This window comes from Larus michahellis, chromosome 1, assembly GCF_964199755.1.
Source record: "Larus michahellis chromosome 1, bLarMic1.1, whole genome shotgun sequence".
Taxonomy (NCBI): Eukaryota; Metazoa; Chordata; class Aves; order Charadriiformes; family Laridae; genus Larus; species Larus michahellis.
The window spans coordinates 181,256,010-181,278,159 of record NC_133896.1 but is presented as its reverse complement, the minus strand read 5'-3'; the positions used below and the strand labels follow the sequence as shown (position 1 = coordinate 181,278,159).

General features: G+C 36.7%; 1 protein-coding gene across 3 annotated transcripts in view; it reads right to left on the bottom strand.

Annotated features, from left to right (window-relative positions):
- Positions 1–22,150, bottom strand: part of PCDH9 (protocadherin 9) — a 706,477-nt gene that overhangs the window by 224,681 nt on the left and 459,646 nt on the right. The window lies entirely within an intron of this gene.

Genomic DNA, 22,150 nt, shown 5'->3' with positions numbered 1-22,150 from the left:
TATCTGGACAGGCTGGATCGACAGGATGAAGCCAACGGTATGAGGTTCAACAAGGCCAAGTGCCGGGTCCTGCACTTGGGTCACAACAACCCCATGCAGCGTTACAAGCTTGGGGAAGAGTGGCTGGAGTGCTGCCTGGCAGAAAAGGACCTGGGGGTGTTGGTTGACTGCCGGCTGAATATGAGCCAAATGTGTGCCCAGATGGCCAAGAAGGCCAACAGCATCCTGGCCTGTATCAGGAGCAGTGTGGTGAGTAGGACTAGGGAAGTGATCATCCCCCTGTACTTGGCACTGATGAGGCCCCACCTCGAGTACTGTGTCCAGTTTTGGGCCCCTCACCACAAAAAAGACATTGAGATTCTGGAGCATGTCCAGAGAAGGGCCATGAGGCTGGTGAGGGGTCTGAAAAATTAGTCTTATAAGGAGTGGCTGAGAGACCTGGGGTTGTGTAACCTAGAGAAAAGGAGGCTGGGGGGAGACCTTATCACTCTCTACAACTATCTGAAAGGAGGTTGTAGAAAGGTGGGGGTCAGTCTCTTCTCTGAAGTAACAGGCGATAGGACAAGAGGAAATGGCCTCAAGTTGCGCCAGGGGAGGTTTAGACTGGATATTAGGAAAAATTTTTACACTGCAAGGGTTGTTAAGCATTGGAACAGACTGCCCAGGGAAGTGGTTGAGGCAACATCCCTGGAAGTATTTAAAAGACGGGTAGACTAAGTGCTTAGTGACATAGTTTAGTGATGGTTTTTGTCAGAGTTAGGTTGATGGTTGGAGTAGATGATTTGAAAGGTCCCTTCCAACCTAGGCAATTCTATGGTTCTATGATTCTATTACCAAGGCAACCAAACACAATATAGTGTTTATTGTAGTTTGTCGATTAAACTTAAGCATTTGCTTAAAAAATGCACATTTACCAACCTATTAGGAGATCTGTATTTTAAAAAGGGTATTTTCCTTCCTGTTTCCTTGACTGTCCAAATCATTCCAGCTTCAGTGCATACATGATTATATTTGTATAAATGAAAACTAGTGAGTTGTATGCACAGGGAAAAATGCAACAACTTAAACACAGTGTGAGATTGAAAAAAATAAGTGCTTATGGAATATCAATAAATAGAAAGCATTTCCATTCAAGCAAAGAACACAGCAATATCCAGTTAAACTGAATTGCTTGCATAATTCTCTTAATTAGTAGAAAGCCATGAGAAAAAACTTTGGTCCTTGTTCTAATATCTTTATTTATATATAAAACCAATCTAGTCTATAAATAAAAGCAATCATTTAAAAGGCAGTATTCACCATATAATTTTTGGCCTTCATAAAGGTTTATACCATTAAAATGTAGCACAGATGCTTTTCATCTCTGTTATATAATGCATATTTTAGTTGATTTATATGTTATTGCTGTCTAATATCAGCGGCAGCAGGCCTGAAATTCTTCTCTACTCATTTGAGTATCACAGGAGTTTGTAGGGTGGTAAAAACTGTGAAACTTTCAGGTAAAATAAAACATGGAAATGAAAATCACAAACACTTGAGCAGTTATTCATGTGAATTTATGGAGCTAGAAGGTGATGGCTTGCTTGTTTCCAATGAAGGTTGGTCACAATAGAGTTGTATATGCCTGACACAATTCCCTTTACAAGCTACCCTATCTCATAGACTTTCTGTGAACATATTCTGCTAATGAGCCACTTGCTAGCCGAAGCTGTTGCTTCTCAAGAGTCCTGAAGACAATTGCTCATGAGTCAATCCCAGCGATGCCAATGACAGAAATATAAACTAACTTCTTTGAAGGTAATTTTAATGACATATGTTCTTGATTTTTGATGTGTATGACTGATGCTTGTCATTGATATTCAAATTAGGCAGTGGGTAATAGAGGGAATTTTCCTTCTATCAGAAGCTCTTGGATTTCTCATCATTAAAAGCTGTGGTTCAGTTGGAAGAGACCGGAGGAGGGAATATAGTACCACTGATAAGCACACCTGCGCCACCAGGCTCCCCAGCTGGATTAAAATGAACCTATCGTATTTATACTGATAGATATTGCATAGGAAAAAAAGTATATGAAATTGCCTTTCACTGCTGTGGTTACTGTTTTTTAAAATAGACTGGTTAAATAGAAGGCCCACGGACTCGTGTAATAACTTCACTAAGTATAGTAATTTTAACAAGTAACTTCTCTTTTCTGGGATTAGAGCTCCAGTTGCCAAACTGGAATTGAGGATAAACGGCTGGTAGAGCAATAATAATTGAGAAAGCATGAACATTTTCCATGTTGTTTGTGGAGCTGCTAAAATATATTAATAGAAGAGGCATTACCTTAAGTGATCCCCTTTTTACTATGTGAGGGAAATTGCACTGCTACTGATAATCCACAGTAATGTTAAGACATCATAAAACCATTAAAAAAAAATCAATTACAATGTGTAACAGAAAATGCTTTGATGTGACAAAAATGTCATCTGTAGAGAGTTATTTAGCCAGTCTGCCTGGGATGATATTTCCAACTGTCAAAGAAAGATAAACAATAAGTATAAAAAATATGCCATTGCTTTGTGAATTTATTAGTGGTAATCAAAGTTAAAGTTCCAGTTCCTTTAGATTAATTATGGGATCTGAAAAGGTTTCTTGCTTCAGATTGTTGAACTGATATACACAAGTATAGTCTCCAGTCCCCCTGGGTCATTATATAAAAAACTACTAATGGGACAATCCTTTTTACCAGCCTTGGGTGTTTCTACTCCATTCTGTCTGGTTGAAACCACACTAAAACTGAGAAGTAATCTGTTTTGGTTTTGAATCATAATTACTTATTGACAAGTTAAACTGTGAGACCTAAATCAAGGAGATTTGTGCTATTATGTGAGCATTCTCATGGGGCAGACCTAAAGGGACATCAATTATTTTGCCACAACCTAACTCTTTTTCAATTTTCCTTTCTTGAGTGGCATTAAATACTTGGAGAAGAGGAACTGTAGAAATAAAAAACGCAGGGCAATGCAGCATGGATGTCAGAAAGAGTTACTACATATAATTAAAATAAAAGTAGATATGATTTATTAGGAAAATTCTTCAATTAAAAGTATTTTTATTACTTCAAAATATCTCCTTTTGCTTCTTATTTTTATTTGTTTAAGTTTTTCCCATCTTAAAGAGTTTTGATTATGTTTCTAAATCCTTACCAAAAAACTCTGTGAAAGATCTAATTTACTGAACAATTATTACTGCTAAATTATTAGTCAGAGTGTTTTCAAATCATTCACTAGTTGATAAAATGGAGTTTATGAATAACATATAGTGAAGAAAGGAATCACTGAAAGATGTTTTTTTCTTATAAGCTTATATAAGATGGCAGAATTGAAATGTGATTTACATTTAAAAATATATTGCACGTGTTCAGGAATAACTAAATGATTCCATCTTGATATACTGCAAACCACTCCTTAGGAGCCAATTTTTAGATTTAAAATGATGCATATCCTCCCTATGTTCATATTCCATTTAGTCTTTAATGTTATTTTTGAGTTAATTTCAAGGACGTGTCTATACAGAAGAAAAAAATATCAACTGTGTTAAATCTAGCATTTACATGCTTCAGAAAAATATCTTGCTACCAATCTTTTGGCTAAAATTTCTAATTAAAAAGTCAACAAAAACCATCAAATACAGCAGATTCAACAAAAGGAATACAAATAGGAAAATATACACCTACCTAAGCGCTCACAAGTTGCAACAAAAATCTTCTAACTTTCTTAGAAAAAGAGAAAACTTCAATAGAAACTTGCTGTTACATAAAGAACATAAGGAAGCACTGAAATAACTTTGGAAATTTGCACCTAATCATATGAATAACATAAAAGTGTAGCATTATGTATGCTTTCATCATTTGTTCCTCTGCAATATTTGATCTTCTGCAACTAAATCTCATGAAGAAACAAACACTATAAGCACTGTTGGGATTGGTTTTACTGAATTTATATTGAATTCACTTAACAAGCATAAAAGTATATTGCCCATAGTATGAAAATTCAGTGCAACAATTTTTTTTAAGGTTAACTTCAAGTCTTGCTTGAAGGTCTGCCTATATGGGAATATAACATCTCTGTATACATGTTCCACTGACTTGGTGTCCCTGGTCTCTATCAATGGAACACGTCAGGTGCAGTGTGTCGTAGCTCATGTCAGCGTTTTGATTACTTTTAAAGCGCCATAGCAACCGAAATAGAAGCAGCCTGTTCTAGCAACAGGAGATTGCTTTCATATTTTACTAAGATTGGGTGTTCCACTTGAGTTGTATAGTAGTGGATGGCTTACCGGTTTAAAAAAAATAAAAAAGAAAAATAAAAAAGAAAGAAAAATGTTTACGGAGTAGAAGTTTTGACTCTTTATAAACTTAGATGTATTACGTTCAGCAACGTTTACTTATGCCCAGTAAGGTATCACTTTCAAGGGAAAATAATCAAAAGAAGATGATATGATTGCATACTTAATTAATAAGCTTTAGGGATTCAATTTAATTAAAAAAGGAAGAGTGAGCATGAATCTAAACCAGAGAAGAGGAACACAAGAAACAAAACCAAAAAAAAAAAACAAACCAAAGAGAAGCAAAATAACACAATTATAAGGTGATGGCATAATAATTCTGACCTTTCCCAGGGCAAAGTATGCAAAATCAAGTGGATGAATGAAAACCTTGAGGTTTCCCACAAGGAATTTTTACTATATTGTTCCTTAATGAGGTTCTAGTTTGATGACTAAACCCTTTCCTCCTCTCCCCAACTATAAATAGCAAAATGAAGGTGTTGGATGATTTCGAATTTTATTTCTGACCTCCTTCACAGGTTTCTACACTGACTGCAAAGATTTCTTTTATCCTACAGGATGTTTTTACAAAGGGAATATTGAACATCCAGAGTTTCTTTCATCCTGTTGCTTTTCAGTGCAGTGAAGCCCACAGAGGAGTCTGGTATGGTTAGAACTGAAACAGTTGAAGCAGCCAACAAAGTATTTCAATTCTGTTTATCCAAACTGTTTAATGTGTGACCACATAACAAACTATTACCTGACTGCAGACAGAAGGCTAGTGGGGACAGTCATTCTCTAGGCAGATAGTACCTGGATGCTATCTATATACATAGGACACAAATTCTACTTCACTCATGCCTGTCATGCCTCATGACCAGTTGGATGCCTCCATGTGAGAGCTACATAAGCATATCTTGAAAGCTGTAGATGGCCTTATTATTTTCTCCCCATAGAGTTCTTGGTTCTTGTTCTTGGTTCTGAACCCTGCCTCTTCGGTTTGCATCCTTGAATTGTATTATTTTATGTTTAATTCCTATCCTTAGCCAGTTCATGTAGGTTCTGAAGCAATACTGACTACTTCTTACTCCAGTATCTCTTGATTAGTTGCTTATTTGGCACTGCATGAGGTTTCGCTGTGCCTCTTTGGATTGGTGCACATGTATTCGCTGATATACCTGTGGATTCTGTGGCCTAGCCTAATCACTAATACACTTTTGGCTTCTTCTTTCTACTGACTTCACTTTTGCCCAGTGCACCAAACCTGCCTACAGGCCAAATTCAGACCAAGGCTAATGACTAGGCTTTATCATTCATATGTCATAAAACTGCTGTCAGTGGGTTGTCCAATCTACTTTCCAAGAAAGTACACCTTAAAATAAACATTTTCTACAATTGCTGCATCTTCTCTGCACTCGGAGAAGATTGCACCAGTTCTCCCCACTTACTTATTACTTGGTTGAAAGCATATTTTCTCTACTATACATGGCTAGTGCCTTCCATTATTCTTCCTCTCTACTTTTCTTTCCAGATTTCCACACGTAGTGAGAAAAATGTTAACTTAGAAAAATACCCCAGGAGCAGGAAAAGGATAGGTGAGTACTTCTGTGGAAGCTTTTCTTTATACATTATATCTTTATGGATATAATGTACCCAGTGGTCTCTCTAAGACCACAGAAGGCAGAGGCATTTTCCTGTGGTAGGACAAGACTCCAGTATCTCACTTCTTTCAGGGAAATCTTTCAATGCTCATCTCTCTGACACCTATGAATTTTGCATTCCTTGGCCAAAGCAATCCTCTGTGCAATCCGCTACTCTCTTGGGTGATGCTGTACTTAATAGGCTATTATATAAAAGCAAACATGACTTATTTTCTTTCCCCAGCATTATTAATGTCTCAGCTACTTAATCAGGTCCACAGAAGCTATTTAAATTTAATCTTAGAACTAGATTTTTAATTGTGAATCACAGCCTCACTGCAGAAATTTAATCTGAATCACAAATGGACAATTAAGTGTAGTGACATACAAAATCTTTATTTTGACTATTTCTAATTCCTTATCTTATACATTCTTTTCCTCAGCGTACTAACTTCTTGAATATTGTTCTTTGGTAGTATAAGCTACATATAGATGGTAAAAACTAGTTTGCTAAATTTTCAACTTCCTGGGATCAGGTATATGCCTCAGCTGTTTTCTAATTCCTCAGCAGGGCATCAGCTGTGCTAAATAATGGTTAGCCACACCAGGAAATTATGATATACAAGAGGAGAGAGTAACAGAACTGTGGAACACTCCAACTGGTGTCTATATCAAAACCTGGGAAAACTAGACTACAAATGGCATAATCGTGTACCCTCCCATCAAATATAGGTGCCTAAAATCTCCTTTATGTTTGTTAATTAATTCTTAAATCAAATACCTAAAAATTTAACTCAGTGTGACTGTTCAAAAAGATGTGGTGTCTCATTCCTGTATACATGATCTATGCTTTAAACTCTGTTAACAAGGATAACATCTTTGTTTGAAACATGAATCATGTGAAACTTTTAAATTGATAGTTTCATTTTGCCATTAATGAACATGTCCAACTCCAGAGACCTTGAACACTGTAAACGAGGACAAAATGTATTCCTTAAATAATTAATCGTAAGTCACATTCATAATAAATACTGTAATTTAAAGTTTGCTCTACAGCTATTCATTGTCAATCAATATTACACTTGCTTGGAAGAAACAGATATTATATTATTATTAATAATGTCTTGATATTGCTATTCTTTACATTCAATAATCACAGTTTAAATCCTGTAAGGGGCAATGGCCTCAATTGGTTTTACCAACCATTTTTATTCAAACTCTGAAAACACAAAGCAAAAATCTCTCATGCTGATACATAGATGCTGCAAATGGGACAGTTTATTCCAGGTTTACTGTAAACTTTTGACTGAAGCACAAATCTTCCATAGGATTTCAGTGTGCAGATCTATGTTTTTAAATTAGGCAGTAATGATTTTGAGTGATGGCTCCTCTTAACATCAGGGGAGTGCTTACCTCTCTCACTTTGCTTTGTACATGGCAGGCCTCCAAAACTCCTACTGTTAAATCTGAATTAAGTAGCCTTAATATGTATGATATTTAACATTTGCAGAAGCTATGCATTAAATCTGTAGCCTAAAATTTCTAGTTACGGAATGAACACTTCAGGGCTTTATACGCATTTCTTTAATTCCTCTTGCCAAGTGGCTCTTTAAGTGCAAACGGTATAAAGGTTCACAGCACCTGGATCTGTTTCTGCAAGATTAGTGGAGTAACATCTTAGTCTGAAACTGATCTTCTTCCACATTTTTTTAGTCTCTGAACTCTAAGGTTTGTATTAAATATGAAATAGGAATAATGAGTTTTAATTTTTAAAGACATTAAATACCCTGAACAAGCTGGTTAAGAATTGTAGAGTGACTTTGTCATGAAAAAAAGAGCTTAGCAAATCCAGTAAAGTACCATATCAGTTTTCTATATGCAAGATTATATATATTTGCTATGTTGTCAATTTATGAGAATGTATTCATTCCTTGAAATTGAATTCCTTCTGAAAAATGTTAGATGAAAAATGACTGAATTAAGTCCCATTTACCCACCCAGCATCTCTCCACTACACTGCAAGTCATACTAACCTTTCAGGTACTACTCTGCCAAGGTGTTTACATATTCTGAACAACGGTAACGTTTGATAATTTTGTTGTTAATAAAAGTTTGTTTCCTACTTGTATCCCAAACAAATGGATTATTTTCTTCCTTAACACTATTAAAAAACCATGATATAATTGAGGTGTCAATCAATGTAGATTCAATACAATAGTGTCCTGGTTTCAGCTGGGATAGGGTTAATTTTATTTTTTCGTCTACTGGTTGCTGTGTTTCAGATTTGGTCTGAAAATAATGTCAATAATGCATATTGTCTTAGTTATTGCCACACTATGTTTATATTTTTCAAGGACTTTTTTCAGTTTCCCATAGAAGCTGATAAGGAGCATAGACAGAACAATGGAATGGCCAATGGAATATTCCATACCATAGAAGTCATGATCAGTATATAAATGGAGTCAGCTGAGGGTACGCAGGTACTCGCGGTAACTGCTCAGGAAGGTACCAATTCACCAGGTGGTGAGAGTGACTTGTGTCTTATATATTCTTTTACTATTATGATTATTTCAATTGTTATTTTTCCTTTTCTGTTACTGTTCTATTAAGCTGTCTTTATCTCAACCCACGAGGTTTCTGCCCTTTCCCCTTCTTTTCTCACTCTTCTCCCTGGCCTTCTGGGGGAAGGAAGAGAACTGTGTGAGCAGCTGCATGGTCCTAGCTGCTGGCTGGGGTTAAACCACAACAAATGGCCATCTCTTTTCATTTATTCACATTTCCCAACATGAATTTACATTCACTTCTACAGTCTTAGTTTGCAATAAAAATTACATTAATTAAATCTCTAAATAGCAAATATCAATAATAAGGTATTTACTTAGAGGAGAAGGTATCAAGATATATGTAGTTGCATCTCATCTGAGAAAACTGATAGAGTGTGACAATCTGGGTCACAGTCCAGCACTTTTTCTTCTTCAACCATAACCTTGTTCAGGACTGATGTTTCTACTGTTGACACTAGTAAGTGGCAGATCTGGAACTATTGCTTCAGTGCATTATGATAGCTCATAGTTCAGTTGGCGTATCAGTGTTATTTTGTTTCTATAAATATCTCTCTTTTTGTCAAATGTTGTTAGCATTGTAGAAAAAATAACGAGACAATATCCCTGGTTTATATACATGTACGAAGGTATTCACAAAGTAAAAGGCAATCTCAGAATCTGTACCTAAAACTGAATGCATAATCTGATCTAAAGTAACTGTCATGTGTACAAGTGGACCGAAGACAAAAAAAGATAGGGAGAGCTTTCTATTCTGCTTTAGATCAAAAGTTATGGAGAAGGGTAGACAAAAGCTAATTGGACTGATGGAATGTTCTGTCCCATGGATCATTTTGAAGGGATTAAACATACCTCAGAATACTATAAAAGGGACTCGAACTGGGTTTTTAATAGGTTCCAAAGTAAGGATGATGAAAAAAACAGTTAAAATCCCAGTGTACAGTAACAGCAAGGTAAATAAGATCTTGTAATCTGTGGGATGCACAGCTGTTAATGACAGGTCAAAGGAAACTGAAAGGTCACATGTTGTCAACTCTCCTATAAATAATCAAACTTTGACTTTAGTAGTGTGGTGGGTTGACCTTGGCTGGCCACCAGGTGCCCACCAAGCCACTCTATCAGGCCCTGTCCTCAACAGGATAGGGAGAAAAAATACAATGAAATGGACAGATTAGTTAACAATTACTGTCATGGACAAAAAAGACTCGACTTAGGGAAATTAATGTAATTTACTGTCAATTAAACAGAGTAGGATAATGAGAAATAAGAACAAATCTAAAAACACCTTCCCCCTACTCCTCTCTTCTTCCAAGGCTTAGCTTCACTCAAGACTTCTCTACCTCCTCCCCCTGAGCGGTGCAGGGAGATAGCAAATGGGGGTTGTGGTCAGTTGATAATGCTTTGTCTCTGCTAATCCTTCCTCCTTACATTCTGACCCTGCTCCAGCATAGGTTTCCACCCTTGTGATACAGTCCTTCACAAACTGCTCCAACATGGGTCCTTCCCATGGGTTGCAGTTCTTCAAGAACTTCTCCAGCATGGGTCCTTTCCATGGGGTAAAATCCTTCAGGAACGAACCTGAAGGGCCCCCCACAGGGTCACAGGTCTTGCCAGCAGCCTGGTCCAGCCCAGCATGGGTTCTCCACACACTAAAGCTTCCTTCAGCGTACATCCACCTGCTGTGGCATGGGGTCCTCCATGTGCTGCAGTGTGGATATCTGCTCCACCACAGACCTACATGGGCTGCATGGAGACAACCTGCGTGACCATGGGCTCCAGGGGAATCTCTGCTTTAGCACCTGGAGCACCTCCTCCCTCTCCTTCTTCACCGACCTTGGTGTCTGCAGAGTTGTTTGTCTCACATTTTTCTCACTCCTCTCTCCCAGGTGCTTCTGTGCAGTGTTTTTTTACGCTTTCTTAAATGTTATCACAGAGGTGCTACCAATGTCACTGATTGGCTCAGCTTTGGCCAGCGGCAGATCCCACTTGGAGGCAGCTGGAACTGGCTTTGCCCAACATGGGGGCAGCCTCTGGTGTCTTCTCACAGAAGCCACCCCTGCAGGCTCCCCCACTAGCAAACTTTTCCACATAAAAACAATACATGTAGCTACAAGGATACTATGTCATAACAAATGATATAGGAAGTGGTGAAGATATGGAGGAGTATTTTTATATTAAACTAAAGATCACTCTATGAGCAAAACGTTAAGGTCCTCCCACAGCAGAAATTTTTGTCCTAAGGTACAACTTATTGTACACTATACATTTCTCACTATTTACTCTCAAATAGGATTACCACACAGGCCACACTACCTGCTATTCTCTCTAAGCAATACCTTAAGGCAAACTGGGAAAGCAAAATATTCTTGATGCCGAAGTCTGTCTTAATACCCATTTTCCATGTAACTGCTGTCATCCTAACAACATATTTCCAACTGTGAGAACACAGATAGCTTCCTGCAGAGCTTCTAATCTCAGGGCCATTTTGCAGAGCAGCCAGGAGGATGTGCTAGCGTAATGAGAAAGCTGGTAACTACTGCCTAGAGATATAACACTTCATGTCTGCTCACTTCTCAAGCTCTGTTGGCTTGAAACAGGGATCCTAGCTTGGCTCCTAAATCTTTCCTTCCCTAGACGGTAACACATTATTCTCACACCAGATAGCATAACTTACTGGCTGCCTACAGAACCCCCTGAGATCCCTTTTAATTATATACAAAACTAACACACAAGGTCCATAAAACACTTCCAAGTCAGTGAAGACTGCTAACTACTTGGATCTGAAGTGAAGCGAACATGCTTATGTTTGGATTAAGTTGGTAGTTATGTTTACACTGCAAGTGAACCCAAAATATGCCAAAGATTAAGGTGGGCTAGTACACACAAGGTTGTACAGTGGACTTTGAAGTTAGTGTCCCAGATTTGCTTCATTTAAAAGACAACATAGGGTTATTTGGGGGAAAAGATTCTAAAGTACATAAAGAAAGGATGCTATTTCAGTACTTTTTTTCCCCATGATAAGTTTAAAAAAAAATCTTCTTTTTGCTTGACATAATTTCCCTGTGGCATTGTGCCACCTCCATATAGCCATCCATAACTCTTCTCCTGCTTGAAACAATCTTCAACATGCCACTCTTGTTAATGACTGAGATACCCCCTGATGGTGCTTAACATTTAATAGTGCTGGAGTTCCACGTTTGCCCAAACAACCTTTTCCATTTACCTTACCTCAAAGGCGTTCTAATTTTTCTTCAGAGACAGAAATCCTTTAAGCCCATTGTATCCTTAGGCTACAAATTTACTGAGATTTAGGTTTCCAATAAGAGCACTGAGATGAATGCCACCTTCTCATTTATGAATCAATTTTTGCCCATCGGCTTTTCAGTGTTATTACTTTTTATTTTATTTCACACTCAAATGGGAGAACCTCAGGAATACATACGTACACACACAATGTTGGGGGGAAAAAAAAAAAAGAAGGACAAACTTAACATCAGAACTGAATAAAACATATGACATATTCTCTTCAACATATCCTAAATGCAGAAATCTCACATAACATGCAGTCACAGACATAGTATCTTTCTCATCTTCAGGACTCCTGTTTTGATCATCAGCACTTACCACAAAGGCAAGCATGCTACTTCTTAGCATCATGAGCTATGTTTCTATATAACGACTGTGAGTGGTTAAAGAAGCACTTTTCCTTTCATGCACCACAATTCAACTGACACTGTCATCCATCTTCAGTGGATAGCATGTTTTTTGGTCTCAATGCAGACAATATTGTACTTTATGAAATTCTGTAAAGAAGGAGTAGCACATGAAAAAATTTTATTTGCCTGAACTAACTAAAAACCCAGTGCCTCTCCTTTGTCGCTAAATTTCAAAGAGATGAAGTAATAAACTGAATGGTTTAGAAAGCTTAGTTTCAAGAATCATGATTTTCCAATTACTGAGTTCTAAATTCTGTTTTATTTAAATAGTGTTTTGACTGAAATGGATATCGAATTTCATGTAAAGCCCAACAGGCTAAACAATTCTAATTAGGGAATTATGTGGTCATGGTCATGCATCAGGTCTAGATAAACTATAATCCAATTTAAACTGCTTGCTAGAGTCAGATAGCATTCTTGCTTTATGGCTCAGATTCATCCCATTTGTGGAATACCATGAAGATCAAAAGATGGAATCAATCTTCTATCAGTAGTTAACCTGTCATGGTAGAACTCTCCTTGCCTACAGAAACACCCCATGTAAAAACAGAATTGCCATAATAACCAGGCAACACATTTGCCAAATCCTGATGGCAAAATCAAATTAGAATTTCAACTACATTTATGACAGCTGTAATATTACCTTTAGCTACATCATTATACCATAAGAAATTATTTAACTACAGGAATAGGTTCAGTTGATTGGAAGGGAGATATCTTCAGAGTTCATAAGCTACCTAGAAAGCTCAAACAACTGAGCAGAATTTTTCTGGAAATGTAGAGTTTGATTTTTCTGCAGACAGAAAACATCTTCCAAGTTAGCGAAAATATATTAGTAGTAAAAACAATGACACAGATACATATCATCTATGTATATGCTTAAAGGATACTCATGGTCAATGGGTAACTAGATGCCAAGAGACTCTGTAAAAATTGAGACACTGACCCATAGGATGTACTGTAACATAATGAGTCAAGGTTCTCCCTTAGCACTACAAAACAGGACATCCTGAGCAGACAGCTCCATTTATCTCTTAGATTGGGTTGGGTTTTTTTCCAAGTCTTTATTCTGCTCACTTTATTGTATATCCGGATTCCTAGTTGCACAGACAGAAGGTGGAAGTGATGTAAGCACTTGTGGTACACTCCTAAATATGCCTTGTAGTCGGATCAGGAAAAAGAAGGGGGGAAAAAAAAAATCAAAGAAAACCAAAATAAAACGAACTAAAAATCCTCTCAAGAGTGCTGCTGCTTGCATTTGGTGAACAGGTCTTGCATAACAAACATCAGGAAAAGCCATTTTCAAAGGTTATCTGAACTCATGTTAAATAGTTGACTATTCAACCAAGCGAAAAATAGATCCGAAGGATGAAATAATAAAGCACCAGGGACAAAAGATCCACACACTATTTAGCAGAGAATGAGGCTCTCTATAATGGAAACATAAGCAGAGTCTCTTACAGTACTTTGAAAAAAATGATTGCAAGCAAAGCCTTGTGAAATATCAACGTATTCTGTGACAGCTGTTTACAGTTTTTCCTTTTAAGCTGTTCACAGTTGTATGTCAGGGCAGTAATTTTAGGAAAAAAAATAAAGATCTGAACACTTTTCCAGATACAGGCATGCAATAAAAATATACTCACCTGGAAATAAAAGTTGATGGTATTGTTGGGTTAAAAAAAGTTTTGTGCAATGTGAATTGAAAGACTCTAACCCTTGAGTTTTCTAAAATGCATTTTTCAGGTTTAGATATGCATTATTTAATATTAAGAATTCATTTTCATAGTTTCTCGATGAGGCATTCAGAATAGCAATATATTAGAGTTGAGAGGGGAAGGAGGGAAAGAGAATACAGTACCAAAGCATCTGCAATGTCTCCTGCTCCATTTCCAGAAAAAAAAACCCACAACTATGAAAACCCAACATTTTTTGTTCTGCTGAAGCAAGATAGTGAGATTCTTAAAGTGATGTGTTTAAGATAAAGCTAAGTACCAATCCAAAAAGTAGCAGTGCTACATATTTCAGATATCTTTTGGCATCCACATCTTAATTTTGGTTTATGACAGTAATGCAGGTCTTCTATTTTTATTTATAGCTGTTTTCTAAAAACTGAAAGGAATAATAGCATTTAAAAAAATAATATGAATATTACAAAGCACTGCTGTTATACTCTCTCACTATGTAAACCAGTCTTCAAAATCTCTGGGAAGCAGTGTAAATGAGATGAGTGATAGGACAGCACAGGTCATTTGGAACCTGTGAGAGGTTCTGTTGCGCAAAGCAGATAGATTGGCAAATGTTACGGTTTTACTTCACAGGCTCCCTTTTACTTATACAGAAAGCAAAACCTTATGCTAAATATTTTATTTGAATGGTATAGTTACAGCCCTTATAAGGAGCTGAAATGGCAGACTGACTTAGACTCTATAGCTTCCTCACACGCGAAAACAGGAAAACGTTCTGTAGTTAATGGATTCTAGTTTCTTGCTGCTACCTCTCCCTGCTGACCCTAATATAGGTGGGACACGGCTTATTATCTTTGAGTTTACGATTCCAATAATATTCTCATATGCCACTAAGGAAGCTTGCCTTCCTAGATGGGAAACACTTACAGAATAATACAGCTCTTTTAGGAGAAAGCTTGCTGTTCCGCATGGAAAGATTTTGTTGAAGAAGCAAAGGCTTGAACAAAATCTTGGGTGGAGGCAGGGGGAGAACAATACTTCTTCCAGCGTAAGTCCTGTTGTGAAATTTTATACTTATGAGAACTGCCTCAGTGACATGACAAGATCTTTCTCTGAAATGCAAATATATATACATTCAAAACACTAGTTTCTCAAAACTTCATGTACAATTAAGGAGAGTTATGACATCTTCTGCCGAAATTCCTCACATATTCCTGTATGGTAATGTCACAGAGTTAGTATCTGACTACCTTTTACATTAAACTATGGACTAGATAGACTAGAGCATCCTCAGGAAGGTAAAATGCAAACTGAGACAGTGGATATCTAGAAATTAAGAGAATATAGGATAGATTGGAAACTGGCCATAATGTTTTAACCGGGGTCTTCACTGGTAAGGATGAGTATTTATTGAATAATATTTTTCTCTAAACTCTGAGGCTATTTTCCTAGGCAACTAGTTTAAACTACCACCTGTGCTGGGCTGACCTTGGCTGGCTGCCAGATGCCCATCCAGCCACTCTCCCCTTCCCCAACAAGACAGGAGAGAAAATAGGATAGAAACACTCGTGGATCGAGATAAAGACAGGAAGACTGCTTAACAACTAACAACTGGCAAAACAGGCTTGACTTGGGGAAGATTAATTTAATTTATTGCCAACTAAAATAGAGCCGGATGGTGAGAAACAAAGAAAAAAAACCAAATGAAGCAACACCTTCCCCTCACTCTCACCTTTTTTGCCAGGCTGAACTTCACTCCTTTGTTCCTGATGTGTGGATAAACCTGCTCTGGTGTGGTCTTCTCCAGGGGCATCTCTGCTCTGGTGCCTGGAGCACCTTTTCCCCTCCTTCTCTCACCTTGGTGTCTGCAGGGCTGTTTCTCTCACATTTTTCCTCACTTCTCACGGCCAGGCAATGTTTTTTACTCTTTCTTAAATACGCTTTCCCTGAGATGCCACCACCTGTGGCTGCGGGGCCCAGCCGTGCCCCGCGGTGGGTGGGTTGGAGCCGGCTGGAACCGGCTGTGTCCGGCTCGGGGCAGCCCCGGCCTCTCCTCACAGGGGCCGCCCCTGCAGCCCCCGCTGCCAGCGCCTCGTCATCTACAACAAACGCATCTCTATACAATTCTGGAAACTACATGTGATATATTCAGAAAGAAATAAAAAGGGGGTGGGTGTAAAAATATTAAGTAAATGAGGTTGAAAAATGTGAGTATTTAGCAAAATAAAAATGTACGCACTTGTTTCATAGCATAGAGCCAGGCTGAGTAATGAGACAGAGACTCTTTCTGCTTAGTTGTAGAGAATTTTTCATCTATTGTTCTGATTTGCAGTCAAGATTAAACATGAAAAATGAAATATTTATCTTTTTTAAAATCTAGTTGAAACACTTGAGCCAGAAAGGTTAAAAAAGGTTCAGGGAACAATCACACAAACAATTTAAGGCCATGATTTATGTAGCAGGTTCAGAGTGATAATGAGCAAAACTGCTAATCAGTGCCCACAGATATTAGATAATAAATTCAATAGGTTGAAATGGGTATTTGTAGTGCAGCAAATGTTATTCTAATGATTGAATTAATCGTAACACAGAGAAATTCTTGCATGCCAAATTTGTTTACCTCTTCACATGCTAATGAAGATAAAACTGGTAGTTCTTCTTTACCCTTATGAATTAGAAGTATTATTTGGGAAGAGTCGAAAAAGGGCATTAAGTGGTAAAGTTTTGTGAGAGACACATGAAAAGATTTGAGTAAACAGGAGACGACAATAGATAAGGTACTCATTCTTTATTACACTTCGTATGGCTGAATAGAAAGTATTTGATTAGTACAGTGTATCAAAGAACCTACTATGGAAAACAGATCTAGAAATAACCCAAGTGCTTCATAATTAGCTGATCATTCTGGTGCTTCATAAAACCATATTTGTTGGATAAGGAGGAAAATCTATGTATGTGTGTGCACACATGGCTGGAAGTTTAGATCTCTGTGCTAATTACCTTTTCATTCCTGATCACCAGACAAATGTGCTTACAATGATAACTAAGGACAACTTCCCTCAAATATCTTGCCTGAAAAGGCAGCACCTTGAAAAAACAAACAAACAAACAAAAAACCAAAAACCCCAACAATGAAAATCATTGCTTTTCTCTCCTTCAAAAATGTAAAATTTCCATTATGGGGCACAATCAACTATTATAGCAGAAAGCAGTATTTTCAAGTTGCTTGCAGCTTGGTGCTGTAATACACAGATTAATGGCCTAGCCTGTCAAACCTTTCAGAAGGCAGATTATCAGCAAAACTGACCCTCAAGTATACAGAATGAATCTCAAGATTATTTTCAATTATTTATTTTCTTTTTCTTTTTTTAACTGGTCATCTCTCAGCTATTTCAAACTGGGACTTTACTGAAGCATCATCTGCAGACATACAATTAGCTACACCAGTCCAGCCCTTTTGATTGTGACTGGCTGGTTCAAGTGATCAAAGCTGTGAAATAAACTCCCTCAAAACAAAACCACTGTTAATGATTTAAGTAGACACTAAACCCAAGTTTATAGTCACTTATCTGTTCTAGTGGGAAAGAGATTTGAATTTTTTCATCCAGTAAAATAACTTATATGATCCAATTATATAATATAATCTAAGAATTAATATATGACAAATTTATTTAAAAAAAAAACCCAGCATTTTGTCATTTTTACCATATTTTCCTAAAACTGAATATACCACTCTACATGCCTGCCACGTTAAAGAGGCTAATTTGCATATGACTTATACTTTAATTTCAGATGCACTGAAAGAATGTATAGAAATCATACCAATTCGAGGAAGTAATACCATACATTATATAAATAATAATAATAATAAATAATAATAAACAAAACAACAAAAAACAAAACAAAACAAAACAAAAAACCAAGACCCTGTTCTTACACTACTGTTAGTTTTAGCAGAGATGTGCAATATCCAAATACTTCCTCAATGCATTCCGGAGGTCAGTGCTCTCTGCTCATAAGCATTACACCTGGTACCATGACACTTTAACACCATTGGCTAGTCTAGACATGCTACTCAGATCTCATGGCTTCCACCTAATTATACAGATTTTAATGGACAACCACGGTAGAAAAGTAGAATACTGCTGTCAGTGAAATGCCAGATTTATGAGATGCCATATACATTGTAGCAGAATTCAACTTTGAGTAGGCTGGCATCTTGTGACAGACAAACATTTGACAAGACCAAAAAGGAAGGAGGCTGAATTAAGCGACACGACATTCATCTTTTCCCTCAACTAAGCACTTTCTTTCTCAATTTGGTTTCCAGTTTGCTCTGGAATTTCACAGTCTTCTGAGGACAAGTATTCTTCCCTTCAAGTTTATTCAGTTGACATAATGATTCATCGACATTTTTGAGCCATAAATAAAACAGCTTTCTGATTTTTGAGCAGCACAGAGCTGTTCTAAAATATTTCCATAATACATAGAAGGATTACCTATACCAATGTCAGTTCCCCGGCACTCCATTTTTTATATACCATGCCTACACTGTTGTCTATAATCTATCCAGCTGGCATTTTATCTGACACCTTCCAAGCCATTCCTTTCTCTGCCTCTCTGGTAACACCAGTCTAATCTCTCTCCTTTTCTTTCCCTGCAGTTGTGCAACACAGTAGGCAATATCAACAGTCACTTCTGGACCTGCCCCATTGAAAAATGTACCCTATCTTATCACCAACCCAAACATATTGATTTCTAAATTAAATACATGTGATATAGACAAACATCAACACACAGTGCTACCAGGATTTATTCTTTTAGTATGTGAAGAGCCACAGCAGTTGAACTAAATTAGACAGAAGAGTAGACAAGCAAGCAAGAGACAGAGACTTATAAAAGGTCACAGAAAATGTTCCTCCAAAAATTAAAGACTGTGGCCCATGGGTGTCTTTTGTACTAAGATATCTTCCAAATAATCCAATAGCTATTTCTTAAATGTTTCTGTAACTTTTATTGTTCTTTTACAAAGATTTTATTTTTTAATTTATTTATGTATGTTCTTGTGGAACCAGCTGATCGCCCTTAAGCCCAAAAGTGAATAACGCATGTAAAGCAACTTACTATTTGGCTGTTCTAGGATTTTTCATTATTTTTCACTTAATCAGACTTCTTGCAAAGTACAGCTCTCTCATAATAATGTTGTCATTGTTTGCAAAATAACATGGATAAACTCACAAATCTCAGTAAAGTTGTTTTTTTCATCCTATTTCCCTCTTTTAACATGACCTCTTCTTCCACCATTTACACATAGAGTAGCTCAAAATGCTGTCTGACTTTCAGGATAGAAAGTGAGTATTAACACATATTTTTAATACCAAAGTATTTTGATCTATTGGGAGGCATGACTCATATAATAGGTTAGGAGGCTTAAATGTACATAATGCATAGTTAGGGTTAAAGAGACTGTTTTTGTTAGGTGTCCCTGAGATGAACTGGACAGGCATCCTACGCTGAACACAGCAGTCCATATATTCAGAAACAGAGCTTGTGAGCATAGACTCCTGGCTAGAATTTCTTGAAAATGTGAGCGTAGGAGTCTGATTAGACTGCAGAGAGTATCAACAGAGCATAACCACAGATGTATCAGGTTATTTTTAACTATGTCCATCTTAAGACCAGTCAGGCTATCTCTTTAAATGCTGAAGGCAAGTTGGGCAGCCAAAGGTCAGTATCATTAGTAAAAACCTAGATTATCTGAACTTCTCTGTACTCTAGCTGAATGTGTTATACCTATGCATGTCAGTGTGCATAGATACGCATATATTTATCTATTACAGCTGGCACAGTGACCTATATACATCTACAACATATGTTAGATATTTTCACCGTTCTGCAAAAAGTACCATTAATATGTCTCTAAACAGTGTAGTTGTTCGTGCAAATAGAGATTTATATTATTCACTGCCTATTGACAACTGAAAATATAGGATTTCCTTTCATAATGAAGCAATAATAAAGGACGTGTATGTATAACATTAAAAAAAAATTAAAAATTAGACCTGAAGTAATAGCACAAAGCAATTACCTCACACTATTCCTTTAATTTCTCATGATGAGAAATATATAAACTGTGAAACTATCATCCAAACAACTAATCCACTGTGGTGTGGAAGATTATTTTTGAGTCATTTGGTTCCTCTTCTGAACGATCCAGGGAATCTGCAGTTAAATCATCTGAAAAAGGCAGTAGTGCAGGGAAATTTTTTATTACACTTTTAGTTTCACAAGCTAACCTACAAACGACTTTAAAATTGCTGGTAACACTACAGCACTACCAACCACCTACATATTTTTATTGAAAGCCTGTAGCTACAATCCATTAGTTAATGACTATGCTGTGCTTGTCAGATCACAATCACACTCACAACAACTAGTAAGTGGCTGGTTTTCAAGGGCCTTGCAATAACACTACCAATTAAGACCAACCTCTTTTGTTATATTTTTGCAAAACCAATATACTTTAAAAAAACAAACAACCCAACAACTGAAACACCCAAATTGTATTGGTTTCTCTACTGAAAATAAAATCTATTTTGTATTCCTTTGCTGTGTTACAGTATAAGTCCTTGGCAATATTGAAATATGTGCCTGCATATTTTAAGTACATCTTAAATTGCAACAACTTATGTGTTTTGACTAATAAATTGCTTTCCGTTAAATTCAGTAATTGACCACTGCTCTTCAACAGAAAAAGATTTGTTAATATTCAGTAAAAGCTAAACATCAAAACTGGTCAATTATTCTGTCACACTGTAATGTCAGTCATACATATATTTTACATAAGCAAAAAATGAAGGACATGTAAAGTGATAAACATGCACACCAGGAGTTTTTTGGATTAAAAAATATGCAATGATTATAAAGTTGAGAATGTTTTCATTTTTTCCCAGTTATTTTAAACGGATGAATCATTTATAACTGATGCTTTTATTTAATATAAAAGTATGTGTTCAATAGCTGTCTCCATGACATTTTTCTATAAATGCAGCTATGCAATGAAATACTTCAGTACTGTTCAGTAAGGATAAAGTAAAACAAAGAAGTTATTCAATCTTTCTCAATGAACTTAAACACTTTCTTTAGATCTTGAAGACAATGCAGACCTAATCTAAAAGAGTAATTGCGCATGTCACCAAGAAAGCAAAAAGAATCCTTCTCTTAAATGGTACGTAAATAGAATTTAATTTCAAGTTTTATCTTGAAAATTACATTTTTGTGGGTTTTTCAGGGTGAAGAACTTTAAAACCCCCATAGATAAGTATGCAATATTTGGACAACAGTTCAGTAATGTAAATTTCTTTTCTTCCTTAAAATGATAGGTGACTCGGCCCGTGGAGAAAGAAATATATGTTATTAAACAGTATGTCTACATTAACTTTCAGGAGTGCACTTTTGACATGAATCTAGTCATCTCCACTTGACATGCTTGGGTTTGTATTGTGAACCCCTTGTGGAGCACAAAGGTGGAATTCCTTTTGGATGAAATTAAACCAGAATTATTCTCCAGTAACTAATGGGCATTCAGTCCACGGGACCACACAAGTCCAGAGTAAGTGACACAGAAGTGTATGCAGGAAACATTCTGTCCTTAGCACCAGCTACTTCACACTCAGATCTGTTCCTACTGTGCTGTATATTACTTGCTAATGTAGCTATAACCATACTGATTAAGGTATAAAAATAATACATAGGTATATGAAAGATTTTTTTTTTCTACTTTCTTCCAAAGATGACCAGATGTTGCTAAACAAAGAATAAGTTTTTTTAAAAAAAATTTTGTGGTGCCATAGCATGGGTTTATACTGAAAATCTATTTGCTAAAGCTGCAAAATTTTCTAACGTTCCTGAATAAAGTATTATTTATGTTGTTATTTATCGCTTTAATTGATTACAGGTAGGAAAAAACACGGTTTCGGGCTTTGGTAAAGGTTTCATACAAATTTACCTTTCCTTGCCAAAGGTAAATATGTCCTAAGTTTAGTTCCTTATGATGTTACCACATCTGGATGACTTCTCTCCAGAAGGCATGCCTTCACCTTGCAACCAAAGAATAAACAAATGTAACATGCTTTACACAGTGAACAAAGTAAGTATTCTATTATTATTTTCATTCTCCCTACTTATCTTCTTTAAACATGTATTTATCTGGATCAGTATGAAAGGTGATAGAGCTTCAG